This window comes from Protopterus annectens, chromosome 8.part0 (genome assembly GCF_019279795.1).
Source record: "Protopterus annectens isolate FY-2018-M chromosome 8.part0, PAN1.0, whole genome shotgun sequence".
In the NCBI taxonomy this organism is placed as follows: Eukaryota; Metazoa; Chordata; order Ceratodontiformes; family Protopteridae; genus Protopterus; species Protopterus annectens.
In genome coordinates, this window is record NC_056741.1 from 559,818,232 (window position 1) to 559,835,143 (window position 16,912).

Consider the following 16,912-nt stretch of genomic DNA (forward strand, 5'->3'; position numbering starts at 1 on the left):
GCAACGGCTTGCTACAGCTGGCCTGCATCACCTCCAAATGGCCTACAGGCCTCTGCCAAAGGCCTGCATCTCACCTGCACTGCCAATGTATTTTATGTCATGGACACCCAAATAACAACATAATACACTCCACATAAGCCATATGCAAGGCCATGTGGACATACCACAGTAACATGTCCACCATGTCCCACTGCATGAACTGTGGACCAACAACAAAACACAGCTGTGATGAGTTGATAACTATAGGGAAAGTATCAGAGAATGTATGCATAATGTATGGAAGAGGATAGAATAATAGAGGGGGGTTGGGAGCATGGGCAGCATGGAATGTGCAAGGTCCGACACTCAGCCATGTGCACATACAATCCCTGGCTGCAAACACAAAAATGGGTGGCTACAAACCTGCCCATACACCACAATAGGGGTATTGTCCTGACGTATGACCCCTGCCTCTGGGTAACCTGTGTGAATCTGTACAGCTGTGAGGTATTGCCACAGCAAAATAAGGCCATACTGTCATGTTGATGGATGTACAAGTATGGGATCCCCTGCCAGCACTGTACTGAGGTGCTGAACTGGATACACAGACTGAGCAGCAAATGTCTGCAGTTCCCCCTCCAGAATGGCATAACTTTCCATGAATATGTAGGCGTCTGACCACAATACTGGACACATCTGCATTCACCCTATGTTCCCCAGGACATTACTGTGAGCAAAAATGTCCACCTGACAGTACTTGAGGACATAAAACATCACAGTATATAACAGTGCACATGTTTGAATATCTCTGCTAACACCAGTACCATGTATCAGAAGCAGCACAGACACAATCACTTACAGTACACATTATCCCTTGCACAGTTTGACCCCATATTACCAACTGATCTATAGATATCCTGCAGAAGCAGTTTGCTACCTGTAGGTGTAGAACACAAAGGTCTACACTGGAGTACAAACTACCTGGAATGGATCCACACAGTCAATACAGAATGGCATACTGGGCACGCTCACACACTTAAACAAATGAAGCCCATGTCTGCCAACAACAGTGGACCATACATATCTGACAGTTGCAGATGTTAGTGCATACACTCCTCAGTATGCACCAGTCATGCTTTGCACACACATTGGATAGGAATACGCACATATATCCAAGGACAACACACTATAATATGCCAAAAGTACACATACATAGATGTGTGGAAGAGAGTGAGAGTGGCAAAGAGCCTTCCATCATGAGGCCTGTTCCCACCCAGCACAGAGCCAAATGGCTACAACCACATGATGTGTAACTGTCACTCATTGTAGAAATTATTCACTGATATCCCTCAACATTACAGACTCTGTGGTGCAAGTGCTAGCTGTGCAACATGACTGTAGAAGGCAGTAGTCATCTAACAGTTGTATACACATACCTGCAGAATATAAACCTGTGTGTGCCTGAGTGTGGTGTGTCTACATCTAGATGAATGGGTTATGGCCCATGCAAACACACTGCCCTTCTCATACCCTACTATGACAAGCCTGCTGATGTCTTTCACTTGGGAAAATACCTTTGGGATGTAGCCCAGTAATCTCTGTGGTGCATCCTATAAGTGAAGTGCATAATGCTGTAGTGTGCTAAATGAGTTAGGTAGGAGTTCCAATCCCAGACATGGCAACTGTGTGTGCGTGTGTGTGTGTGTGTGTGTGTGTGTGTGTGTGTGTGTGTGTGCGTCTTTGTCTGTGTAGAGAGCAATGCTTTTTAGGCTAGTCACACTCATTACAATTCAAATGCCATACTTTGGTAAGGCTGCTGATGTCATTCTCTTTGAAATACATCTTTGGGAAAAAAGTAGCCCACTGATCTCCGTGGCTTATAAGTGCATAATGCTGCTGTGTGATAAACTAGTTAGGTAGGAGTTCTAATCCCAAACATGGCAACTGTGTGTCTCTGTCTGTGTAGGGAGCAATGATTTTTAGGCTAGTGACACTCACTACAAGTTAAATGCCCTACCTTGGCAAGGCTGCTGATGTCATTCACTTTGAAATACACCTTTAGGAAAGTAGTAGCCCAGTAATCTCTGTGGCGTGTCATATAACTGCGTAATGCTGTGGTGTGATAAACAAGTTAGGTAGGAATTCTAATCCCAAACATAGCAACTGTGTGTGTGTGTGTGTGTGTGTGTGTGTGTGTATGTGTGTGTGTGTGTGTGTGTGTGTGTGTGTGTGTGTGTGTGTGTGTGTGTGTGTGTGTGTGTGTGTGTGTGTGTCTCTGTCTGTAGGGAGCAATGCTTTTTAGGCTAGTCACACTCGGTACAATTCAAATGCCCTACTTTGGCAAGGCTGCTGGTGTCATTCACTTTGAAATACACTTCTGGGAAAGGAGTAACCCGGTAATCTCTGTGGTGCATCCTATAACTGCAAAATTCTGTAGTGTGATAAACTAGTTAGGTAGGAGTTTTAATCCCAAACATAGCAACTGTGTGTGTCTCTGTGTAAAGAGCAATGCATTTTAGGCTAGTCACACTCACTACATTTCAAATGCCCTTCTTTGGCAAGGCTGCTGATGTCATTCACTTTGAAATACACCTTTAGGAAAGGAGAAGCCCTGTAATCTCCATGACGCATCCTATAACTGTATAATGCTGTAGTATGATAAACTAGTAAAATAAGAGTTTTATCCCAGAGATGGCAACTGTGTGTATCTCTGTTTGTGTAGGAAACAATGCTTTTTAGGCTAGTCACACTCATTACAATTCAAATACCCTACTTTGACAAGACTGCTGATGTCATTTACTTTGAAATGCACCTTTGGGAAAAGAGTAACCCAGTAATCTCTGTCCCGAGTCCTATAACTGTGTAATGCTGTAATGTGATAAACGTGTTAGTTAGGAGTTCTAATCCCAGACATGGCACATGTGTGTGTCTCTGTGTAGAGAGCAATGCTTTTTAGGCTAGTCCCACTCATTACAATTCAAATACCCTGCTTTGGCAAGGCTGCTGGTATCATTCACTTTGAAATATACCTTTGGGAGCAGAGTGGTCAAGTAATCTCCATGGCTCATCCTATAATGGTGTAATGCTGTAGTGTGACAAACTAGTTAGGTAGGAGTTCTAATCCTGGATATGGCAACTGTGTTTTTGTGTCTCTGTGTAGGGAGCAATGCATTTTAGGCTAGTCACACTCACTACAATTCAAATACCCTACTTTGGCAAGGCTGCTGATGTCATTAACTTTGAAATACACCTTTGGGAAAAGAGTAGTCCAGTAATCTCTGTGGCTCGTTCTATAACAGTGTAATGCTGTAGTTTGATAAACTAGTTTGGTAGGAGTTATAATCCCAGATATGGCAACTGTGTGCCCCTGTCTCTGTAGGGAGCAATGCTTTTTAGGCTTGTCACACTCATTACAATTCTAATGCCCTACTTTGGCAAGGCTGCTGATATCAGTCACTGTGAAATGCACTTTGGGAAAAGAGAAACCCAGTAACCTGCATGTTGCATCCTATAACAGTGTAATGCTGTAGTGTGATATAGTACTTTGATAGGGGTTATATTCCCACACAAGGCAAGTGTGGATGTGTGTATGTTTCTTTGTCTGTGCAGGTTGCAACTCTTTTGAGGCCATTCACAGTTGCTACAACCTCAACTGACCTTCTTTGGCAAGCCTGCTGATGTCATTCCCAGTGAAATACACCTTTGGGGAAGGAGTATTCCAGTAATCTCAATGGAACATCCTATAACTGTGTAATGCTGTAATGTAATATGGTAGTTAGGTAGGAGTTCTAATCCCAGACATGGCAAGTGTGTGTCTGTGTTTGTCATTTGTAACCTGTGTGGAGGTGGCTGTGAGTGTGTAATAACTGGACTCATAGTGGAGTGGGTTTTGCAAATTTCTTATATGGTGGCCATATTATATGTCACAATGTCCACCTTACAAGGATAACAGATGTGAAATAGCCGAGAGGCTGGGGTGCCAATCCATACCCCTACATGTGACATCAAGGCCTGGCAAACAAAGTTAGCAACCCTTTTATTACCCAGGGAAGACTATCAACCCATGTCTCATACACAAACACACTTGCCTAGGCAACAACCGCTATGTTGATAGTACCCTGCATATTGCCCACAGATAGTAACCATAGTGTGATTGCAGTGGACTACAGAGGGCATGGCACCCTGTCCATCAGTACAGTAGGCACGTACATGCAGTGTGGCTTCACTATGTTCCCCACTGCACGCCTGCAACATCTGTGGTGCCATCAAATGTGATCCATAAAGGACATGCCATGCCTTAAACACATGCCCTGTATTGACAGATGCCACTGACACCAGAGAATACCTGTATCATGCTATCAATGTAGGTGCAGGGACAACCTGCTGTTTATTACCAGTTCCCACCACATGAGGCTAGGACTGGCATATCTGATGATAACAATCTGTGTACACAACATGGGCCAGACACCCCAGGTATGGTTCCACATGTCACTGTACATGCATGTGGGATATGTGTACATCCCAGACAGCATTCATGTCATGGATTAAAGAACACATACATGGCAAGCATTGCACAGCAATGGCCACGCACAATAGTTACTCAGGTGACTGGATGGTGAATACAATAAACACCTGTGCGGGCTACTCCAGACACTACAGCCTTGAGCCACACTGCAGACCATTGTCATGTGGCCTGATGCCAAGGTACACCTTTCACCTAGCCTTGTATGGCCTTCTGGCACAGTCAACCACTACACACCTGTGAAGCAATGCACGCATGCATGTCAGTACTGGCACCCTGTGTCTGTGTGCGTGGTGTATGATGCTTTCGACCACATTCACACTCACAATAACTCCCATTGGCATACAAAGCATGCTGTCTAATGTCAGACATCTTCACATACCCCTTGCCCATATAACCTCCAGATAACCTCTGTAGTGCATGTGATACCTGCACATTACTGTATGATGACAAACTAACTAGTTAGAAAGTGTATTCCTGACCCTGCCAAGTGTGTCAATGTGTGTGAGTCCCTGAGGGTGTGTGGCTGTGTTGACACTGAAACCTGTTCATGTGGACAGGCATGTGTACTACACCTATCGTATCGCTACCATATCACTGTTGCAGATGTCACTCACCATCACATATACATTTAGACAGCTGTTCAACATGTAAGCTATGTGGCACTTGCAATAACTGCATAGACATGATAGCAATACATAGCCAGGGGTTTGAAACCCTGTACTGGTAGGTGTGTGACACAAACATGCTTAGGTTTTACTCTCCCACCCCCTCCCCGACTTACTTTGTTTCTGTCTGTCTCTCTTACTCCCTCCTGGTGGATGTGGAGAACTGCACCTGCTTTGCTTAGGCAGCAGCTTGTGTTTTGCAAGTGATGCTCATGATCAGCTGATGGCCTCTGCATGAATTGCAGCCCTCCTCTAGCTGATTGCAAGTGGAACAGCTGTGGTAAAATTCCCATAGCCAATTACATGGAAACACACTCCAATATCTAGGAACATCATGCTGGTGTTGGGCATTTACATTCACTGTGAGCAGGACCTAGATTTGGTGTTTGGCAAACAGTATCACAGATGGATTTGGGATTTACCTCTAACAACATACACTGTGGAAACAGGCCAACACACAGGAGGGGGATGTGACTACAGAATGTAGGTACTGATATTCTGCATTTGGAGTAATGTCAGTTTAACAGGGTGTGTGTGGATATGGCTGGTCTACATGTTTTAATACCTGTCATGACAGTGCTATGTTTTTGAGGAAACACCCATCTGTATGGTCATCTGCAGGCTGGGCAGTGTGTGGTGCCTTTTGTGTCTTGTGTTACTCACAGAACACCTATCTGAGAACTGCAGAAGCATAGTGTGAGGATTGCAGTCAGTACATGGTGACAGCCCTGTGAGTTACTGACTTCATATCCCTCATAGGACATATGTCATACCAAACCCTGTTACAACAGTAAATGTATGAGGTCATAACAGCAACATGTCAATATTGGCCCTGTGTTTGTGCCTCCAGCCACAACTCTGTCAACCTTTGTACATATGTCATGCAGCAAGAGGTGCATATGTTCTGTACACCATTATCTATTGACATCATATCTGATAACAAGCCAGTGAGATATCAGACTGCTACACATGTTATGTATAGTAGGGGTTATATTTGAGGACATAACCTGGGAATTCTGCGGTTGTATGTACAGTATTGAGGTCTGTGCATTTATGGTGATTGCCGACAGTGTGTGTATTGTGAATATGTACCTTGGCCTGTGTACAGACTGTGGTAGATGTCATTGTTCTTGGTCCTGTTCTTTCCGAGGTTACATGCTGCTCCAGTGTATGGTACCCTATTGGCTTACATGCTTGAAGAGCCAAAAACACACATGTCCCATACCACAGACAGGCATCGGACCACACTGTGTAGTGGTTCAGTATATGTAGGGTTAGTGTGTGAGTGGCACATATGAGGATGGTGTTGATCAGACAGTCCATATACTGTAATATTAAGCAAGCTTACCATATGTGGCTGTGGCTGTGTTCACATTGGTTGAGGGTATGCACTTTCACACAGGTGTTTGTTACTCTGTGCTGTGACATGCCTGTAGAGCCTGCTATATTTGCAGGTACATGTGTATTCCCCCATAATAAATGTAGGCCAGTGTTGTGGCAGTCTGCCTGTAGTTTGCACAGTGCTTTGTTACATTCCTAGCAGCTTAGTGTACTTACCCAGTGTGATGTTATGTCCAGATATTTGCAAGATGTACTGCTACTGGGCTACCATAACTGTCATGTATTTCTGACAAAGCAGTGGGATGCTGTACAGATGTATGTCACTAACTAGTGGGTAGCATGTGGCCATATGACCTCTGCACCAGCAGTTATTATGTGTCAGGACAGACAGGAGTGTGTGAATGCATAACTTATGTGGGCATATGTATTCCAGTATTTACGTGATATACCCATCTACATGGCTGTTAACATCCACATTGTCAGGCTTGCTCCACATGTCTTGCACTAAGAGGTTCTGTGTATACCTCTGGAGTGACCAGAGTGTGTCAGACTGTCCACATTTATTGGCCATAGCTCTGCTGTAGTCCACAGGATCATTACTGTGCTAGCAGTGGTACTGTACTATGATGTCCTTAGGATGCCTGTCAGTAGCCAATGGTACACATGTTAAAAGCAGATGTGACCTCGCACACACAACATGTCTGTTAAGACAACCCCTATTACAGTAGCAACAGTCTACATATATACCTGCAATGCATACCTGACATCCCCTTGCACTAAGATGTTGGGACTATTGGGTCTGAGGTAGGACTCCACTCCATGTTCTGGACATATGGTGACCATATATGTACATATAATTATCCATATATCTATATAGATATTTAAACATATACATATCAACATACATGGATATATATGTATATGTATATATATATATATATATATATATATATATATATATATATATATATATATATATATATATATATATATATATATATATATATATATATATATATAAACATTCAAATATATACATATACACAGCATAATATGTCTACATATATACAGATATAGATACATATGAACATATACTTATGGATATTTACATATATATTGACAGTAATATGTATATCAGAATAAATATTTACGCACATATAGTTATAGATATCTACATATGTATCTACATAAATAGGCATATCTGTACACATAGGATGTGCATACATATATAGTTATATATGCATATATCTATCTATCTATATATATATATATATATATATATATATATATATATACACACACACACATATCTATCTATATATATATATATATATATATATATATATATATATATATATATATATATATATATATACCTTCCCAGATGTATGTCACCGTATGTATCTGATATGAGTACATTATGATAAAACAACATATGTGATGCCACAGTCATATTAATAACAAGTACTACACAATTGTGGAAGTAAAAGCAATTGTTCAATGCTAATCAATATGTGTATTGACAGATATATTGGAAAAGTAACAGCTGTCTTCACAGTGGTCATGGTATAGTGATTAAGTGTTGTGACTATAGTGTACAGGGTCCTGCATTCAAAACCTGCAAGGGCTGTTCATTTTGTTGCTGGGCAGAACAAGGGCTGTCAGATACAGAGTGGTTAAGGCAGTTTTGAGCAGATTTAAGCACGTTTGCATGGGTTTGTGAAAAGCTAAGCAGTGCTAAGCTATGAATAAATGTACGGGTGCTTACACAGTGTAGGCTTTACTTACCAGTGTGCAAATCAGCTTAGATGTTATATTAGAGCAATGTTGATACCTGCTAAGCATGGCTTAGCCCTGGTAACCAGTTCTCACCACCCAGTCCGATAACATAGCAGAGTTATGACATCTGTAATAAGTGTATGTAATGCCATGTGCAATACATGCACCTATGTGCTGTCATTACAGTGGCAAGGGGTGTGAGTGTCATGTCTGGGACACACAAGTATATGAGGCTTGTACAGCACTGTTATCTGTGTGAATGTGTTACATACAGGGGTAGTAGCCCAGAGTACGTGCTGTCACACTGGCATGTAGTGATCATGGTGGTACTACTGTTGACAGTGCTTTCCCAGGCAAGAGTAGAGTGCTACATGTAGTACTGACAACAGGCCCACCTGCAGGCAAAGCTGGACTCTGAGGCATCCCTGTTGTGCCCCTGGTGTGTGAGCTGTGTCACAGAATATATCCCCTACTGGATAATGATCCAACATGTGGAATGTAACTGTAGACTACTGTCTGCACAGCACATGTTAGTGAGGGCTTCCAATATGTAGTTATGGCATACATATTGTAGTCAAATGTCTATCTGTCAACACATTCATCCTACTGCATAGCTACTTGCCAAGCTGATGACTGTCAGTCCCCGTAGAGTGTGCAGGTGGCAGGTATCCAGCTGTTATATGTACAGGCAACCTATGCTTGATTGACACTGACATGTCTGCCCAACTGTGTAAGAACTGGGACATATATGAGACAACATCCTATATGTACCACATGCTATGGGTACCTCCACTACACTACCACAGTCAACAGAAAATGCTTGGGTACAGATTTCCATCACAGACACTAACCATGTGTTGTAATACATGTTGCATACATGTCAACTTGATCACCTCAGTGGCCATGTGCAGGAGGCACCCAGAGGATTGGCTGATGCATGTCACTCTCACCCTCAGGGTCACCACAGTGGTGTCTGTTGATAGATTGCCTGCTGCCACATGGCAGGTGCCTAGAAGGATACCACTGCACACACATCCCCTACACAACCCATCTCTCCAGGGACAATAGCTAGGTACACAGCTATGACCACCTGCAGTGATACACCCCAGTACTGACACATGTGTACGTGTGTATTACTGAGGATAGCAGTGTCTGTGTGTTAGCACACCTGTACTTGGGAACTCCATGAGGGCCTTCACAACCACTGCAACAGCCATTGCCATAGTCAGTTGTGACTGCTGCTGTATGGGACATTACATGTATCCTGTTGTGCTCCTCTCCCTACTGACTACATGAGCCTTGCAGTACCAGCATAACAGTGTGGTACAAATGGGTCGATAGGCATGGGATACACATTGAGTTCTGGCAAGTGTGTGTATGTACGCATGTTTGTTCATCTGTAGGGTACAGCATTCTGAGGCCACATACTCCTATTACAATACCCATTGCCACACAGTAGTACAGATAGTGTTGTTGCTGCCCATAGATGAGGCATGACAATGCAACACCCTACTATGCCTGTGATATGTGCATTAGTTGCATAACTCTGTAGTACCACTGTTGGGATATACAATGGGTTGTATCGCAGTCATGGGCAATATGTGATGGTGGGCATGTCAGAGTGTCAACATGGATTTCAGGGTGTACAATATCCACTGGGGTATGTGGGTGCTGTGTATACTGTCATTACACCAAGGTCCACTAGGTATATGTCCCATGTTCCACTTTATGGTGACGACTGTCACCATCAACCATACAGGTAACTGATACTACAATCCAGCCCAGTTTGGCATGTGCTGTGTGCAGCCTACCTGTAACACATTGGACACACGGTCAAGTTATTTAGCAGCGATAGACCCAGGTCTCTCGGATGTGTGTCTGCCTGTTATGTGTCTGTTAATGTGTATATGAAGGTATGTCACACTATGTATTGTCTGTATACACCCATTACATCCCCCATTAGCATACTGCACATGTCTGGGGGTGTTCTGCATGTAACATGTAACATGGAACACACCTCATCCTAAACACTGTCTGGTTTGTGCAATGAAAGCCACACACATCAGTAGCACTACATACCTAGGTAGTGGTCTAGTCCCAGTGTTGCCAAGTAAGAGTGTGCGTGTATATGGATGGGTCTACATCAGGTTGCAGATTATACATGTCCCAGTGGGTCACCTATCTATGTGGCACAGGCAGTAACTGTTATACAAACCTGTGACATGTGTTCAACTGTACCCCAGATATGTCACAGCCATGGTGTCACCACAGTGCCATACCCCTTGTGGAATATGACTGCAGACCATCCTCCTGCTGACACATGTATACCTACAACACAAATGGATAACATTATGGAGACCACAATCAACCAGTGTTACTAACAGCTATAATGCATCATTGCTGGATGGCTACACTACCTGACATGTAATCATAAAACTTTACTCCTGACATGTTACACTGCAGTATATGGTACACTGTAATACAGTCACTGTGTGCATCAGAATCATATTAGCCTGTCCCTGCATCAATGTTATGGATGACAGGGATGTGGCACAGGTATCATCATATGCACGGGGTGTGTTGTTGGTTTGCCAGAGGCAGAGAGTGGACCATACATTTGACACCATGTGTGTGGGTTAGGAGTGTAATGAGGTGAACTGGGCATGGTGATGTGGTGTGTGTAGGTATGGGGTTGCCCTAGGTATGTTTGTATAGTGTGTGGGTATGCAGGCACACAGTTCTGCCATGTGACTGCCCTACACAGGTGTTTATGGACATCTGCAGACCATACCTGGCAGGGTGTGCAGTTCACTGCCTCAGGCCATGGACACATGGACTGTGCCAGCCAGGGGTTCCATGGGCATGTCCAGGCACAGATCTCGATGTGCTACTCTCCCCTGATGATGACAGATGTCCGCTAGAACCAGGTCCCTCCTGACACTGAAAAACACACCAAAGGCCAGCACCGAAAGTTCCAAATCCCAAAGTTTATTTAAGGTAACCTAGTGCTACATAAGCACTAAAGTAACAGCTCGATCCTCATACTAGTTTCGGAAAAAACCTTCTTCAGTGAGGAAGAAAGACATAATGACAACTCACTGGTAAGCATAGATGCTTATGAATAGCTCGGGACCAATAAAAAACAGGAGCGCATAATCTATGTGCATACATAATGAGTAACAAAAAGTTACATTCCAAAACAAAACAAAATGCACCTCCATAAGCAATACATATCATTTAAATGCAATCATAGGCATGAATGCCAAGAAGTGTCAGAAAATGTTGGAATAAAAACAGTCAGTTGATCATATATATCTATCAATGCGAAATATAACAAAACAGTATCTCATACTTGTTGGAAATGTGTAATGCATAACCAAAAACACTGTGACAGGTATATAAACTGTCTATAACATGTCTAACAAAATGTAACAAAACAGTATCTCATGCTTGCTGGAAATGTATAATGCATGACCCAAAACACTGTGACCGGTATATAAACTGTCTATGGCATGTTTGAGGTAAAAATTATCTAACTATATAATATGTTATATAAAAAAGTGAGGTCCAATGATAGCCAAAGGGCTGGCACAATAACCAGTGTAACAATGCAATAAACCTATCTAGAGCTGATAGTTGACAAAGGTCAAAAACAAATACCAATGAAGAGTAACAAGCTCTTATTATAATCATGGAATGTATAATATCCTAGCCAACTATAAAACACAAAAATGATACATGCTATTGGTATCATATGAAACACATAATTATGGAGCCAGAAACCAGTCTGAAATTGACCCATACCATATGTAAATAAGTGTTACTGAACCGTGTGGTATAAGAAATAAGGTTGGGTCACATGCTGGCAATAATGCAAGCACCATACACTGTATACAAAAAGGGGTAGTATACAACATAACCCCAATTTCTGATATAAATAAGTTAAATAAGAAACAAATAAACTCACTGAAAACAAAAACGGAACACCACTGCAGCCAGAACGATGTAAAAGAAAAGAAACGCAATTTATTTCAAGACCAAAACAGCGTTTTTGCTTCCAGAAAGCCAGAAGCTTCATCAGCAGTTGAAAGGATTAAAACCAAATGCATTTAAAACAAAGTAACTGGCGCTTGTTGACGACATCACCACAAGCGCCACAATGTTGCTTAAAGGGGCAACGATGAAACTTAAAAGGGCAACAATAACAAGGAGAGCGGGTGGTATAAGAAATAAGGTTGGGTCACATGCTGGCAATAATGCAAGCACCATACACTGTATACAAAAAGGGGTAGTATACAACATAACCCCAATTTCTGATATGATATAGTATACAAGTACATAATGTATCTTGGTATCTATACTAAGTGGTTATCCTCTAATAATAAAGAAAACCATCATAAAGGTATATACATGTAATAACAATGATAATACCCCATTTGACTAATACAAATGCAACTGCATGATAGATAACCAAATATAATAAAACAGGTCTGTGTGTTGACAGCATAGACTGGGAGTATTCATTATTTTAGCCCAAATGTTCATTAAGACCAGGTGGAAATAGTGCTCCTAAATGGATAATCCAATATTTCTCTTTGTGGCTAAGTATACTTTGCCAACCTTGTTGGTTATGTCTATTTCCCATGACTTTATCAATAATCATAAACATGAAATTGGATGTTTTGTGTTTGATTGAATGTTGGTATAGAGCATTAGTGTTTTTTTTATTGCGTATTTCACTCCTGTGTTCGCTTATCCTGATTCTGAGTGAGCGGGAAGTTTTACCCACGTAAAAAGGGTTGCAGTGGCATGTTGCTAGATAAATGACCCAACTAGATGAACAATTACCAAATATACGTACATCATACACTTTGCTTGTATTGGCACTGGTAAATTGTTTAAGCTTATTCACCTGGCTACATGAGCTACAATGGCCACAAGGAAAGGTGCCTAACAGTTCGTCCCCTGTAATGGTAAGTTGTTTATAATGGGCACCACCACTCTCCTGATGTTTAAAATGTGAAAACAGTGTACCCAGGGTTTTGCCTCTCCTGTAAGTGATTGAGCATTGGTTGCCCAAAATCTGTCCTAAATGGTCATTAGCTAGAAGAATGTTCCAGTTTTGGTTCAGGATATCCCTAACTATCTGATGGTTCCTACCATAAGTGGTGATAAATCTTATTTTGTCATCTTTAGTGCAATCATCTCTGTTCTTATATTGTAATAATGAATCTCTATTCTGTCTATCAGTCCAGATCCTAGCAGATTCAATATCAAAATCTGAGTATCCCCTGTCCAAGAACCTATGCCTCAAATCATGTTTGGCTGTATCATAATCGGTATTGGAGGAATTGATACGTTTCATTCTTAAGAATTGAGATTTGGGGATGTTGCGGATGGTGTGGCGTGGATGCATGCTAGATGCATGAAGTAATGAATTGAATTGTGGATACTTTCGATGTGTTTTGGTATTAAGGGTATGGTCGCTGTTACGATAAATTGTGACATCCAAAAAATCGATCTTGTCTTTATCTGATGTGATTGAAAATTCAATACCCCATATATTATTGTTTAAGTATTCCACAAATTCCAAAAGATATTCAGTATCTGCACGCCACACCATCCAGCAATCATCCAGGTATCTCCTCCAAATGTCCATCTCCACAAGGTAAATGTTATGTAAAGGGTTGTAAATCACATATTCTTCCAAATATGCCATGAAGAGATCGGCATATATGGGTGCAAAAGAAGCACCCATGGCTGTACCTCTCAATTGCCAATAACATTCACCTTGGAAATAAAATACATTTTTATTGAGGACATGTTCACATATACATATAAGCAGTGTGTTGAATCCAGGCGGATATATTTCAGATTTAGTCAGCCAAAATTCCAAAGCCTGTAGACCTCCCCAATGGGGTATGCTAGTATAGAGAGATTTTACATCCAAAGTGCACATGATCCAATTTGGATCAAGCTGGGTATCCTGAATAATATTCAAAAACTGTGTTGTGTCCTGAATTCTAGCTCTGACATGTATCAACAAAGGTTTTAAATACTGAGTTAAAAACTCAGACAGTGGTTCAGTCAATGAACCATGACCAGATACTACTGGTCTACCCGGAGGACGAATGATAGATTTATGAATTTTTGGTAGCAAATATAAAATCTGCTTAGAAGGATCCTTAACCTGGAGATGTTGTGAAGTCTTAGAAGTAATAATGCCCTCATCCACTGCCTGATTGAGGAAGATGTCAATCTCTTCCTTAAATTTTTTGGTTGGATCAACACTCATGTGCCTATAACATTTAGTGTCAGAGAGTTGTCGGAGACCTTCCTGAATATAGTCATGCATATTTTGAATGACCACAGCTCCTCCCTTGTCAGCTTGTAGAATAGCAATAGTGTGGTTATTTCTGAGCTCAAATAGTGCCTGTTTCTCTTCTGATGTCATATTATCTGGGGCAATATTGCATTCCAAATGTGGAAAATGTAGGTCTTTGAGCACTGCTTGTTGAAAAATGCCAACATTCTTATTCATTGATGGCTGAAATGTGGATTTTTTGAACGTAAACTCAGAAGATCTTTGAGATGTAATAGTATCCTGTTCAGAAAAAAATATCTTAAGGTTAAGTTTTCTACAGTATTCCATAACATCCAAGGAAGTGAGATAATGATCAGAGAAAAAGCTTGGAACAAAACCCAAACCTTTATTCAGGATATTATGTTGTGCATCAGTAAGTACAACATCTGACAAATTTAAAACATTTTCAAATGATGTGGTCAGTGTCTCAATAGGGCTTGAATCAAACCTGGCATGGATTCTGTTCTTAATTCTATGGGTGTGTTTCCTCCCCCCTCTGGATTTCCTACCATGTCTAAAGGGAGGTGTGGATTGGTAGTCTTCTTTTTTAATGGAGAGTTGATAGAAGTTCCTCCCTCACTATCTGTATACGATGACTCCTCCCCTGATGTGCTCGTGTAAGTTTGATCTCTGTGTTTCAATATGGATCTCGGTCTCTTCCTGGACCTGCCCCTAGTCATTCCTGTTTGTGTGTCCTGAAACCTGACAGTTCTCTGTATTTGAAAGGGTTGTCCCTTTTCATAATCAGTCACATCTCTGTTAAATTTTTTAACCTTTCGGTCCTTGATCAATTTATCATAATTGGTCAATTCTTTGGACAGCCTATCCAATAGTTGGTGATAGTTGTGATTGGATTGGAATTTTTTGCATTCGACACTTAATTCTTTTATTTCTGAAACACATACATCAATCATCCTCTCATAATAGGAGGCTAAGATTTTTACAAAAACCATAAAGCCATTTCTTAGTGCCTCATCCCATTCATCTGTCAGCCACTGTTCAGATCTGCCGACTAGTGGACGGAGTTTTATTCTCAGACCTCTGGGCGCCAAGTTCTTGTATAAATATGCTTTAAACAGTCTCAGATGCCAAATATTTGCTCTGAGACTTTTTAAACCTTTCTCCAAATTACGAAATGCAGTTTCACAACTATCACCCCTGTCCAGGTTGTTTTCACTCTGGTTGTTGCTTGAGATTTGGCCAAGACCAAATATGCCAATATCCTCTCTATCAGCACACCAACCATCCAGTAGTTTGTCCAGTTCCATGACCAGTATCAATTTGGATATGCTGTCCAAGAATCGAATATAAGAAATCAAAAACTGTCAAAAATATGAATAATATCTCAGGAATGAAGGACAGGGCCAGTCAGAAACCCACTGTCCAACTGTGTGTTAATTAATGGCAGCAAAAATCCAAATGATAGTTATGTAGTTTGGAACAAGCACAAGGAGAATCAAAAAAGCAAACCAATAAGGGGAAATGTAACTAGTATAAGCTAAAAGGTAAACAGTTAAGGATCATTATAAAAACTGATACCTTATCAGAAATTATTGTAATGTAACTACCATAGAGGTCTATAACATGAGTCAATAACCCACAAAATAATGGACCAATACTGATTAATACAGAATGACAAAACCTAATAGTGAACACCCTAGATGAAAGGGTACTAAGTGACTATGTGTGGTATAGTTAACTATCACATATAGGAAAAAGAGAGAAACCCATATATGTGACACACCACCCAGTTGTTACACAACCCCCCAAAGGGCCTAGAATATGTAGAGTAAGTAAAATGTAATTCGAGGGTATGTAAAACACGAGTTTGCCTGAATTACTATGTGTTGGGTGAAAAATGCAAATACTGATCAGGTCAATAAGCTATGGTACATATATCAACATAATATTACCATGTCTAACCTAAGGTTGCAAGTGGTTAACCAACCATCAACATGTCCAAAATTTAGGACCATATAAGAAAAACCCTTAATTATGATGGTCACAAAATAGTAGTGATCCTATATCGTAAGATGTGTACATGGTATAATGTCGAAATGTAGTAACTGACGTTGGCTTATTTGGTAACATCCAAATTTCTAATAGACATCATACAATAAAGACATTTCCTGTGAAACAAATCATTTTAGGGCCCAAATTCTGAGATAGATCACAATTTCCACTATTAGTAACAATGGACCAACTATTTTGAAAAAACAGTAATATATGTGATCAAAAAATCATTTTGCCCTAAACCTA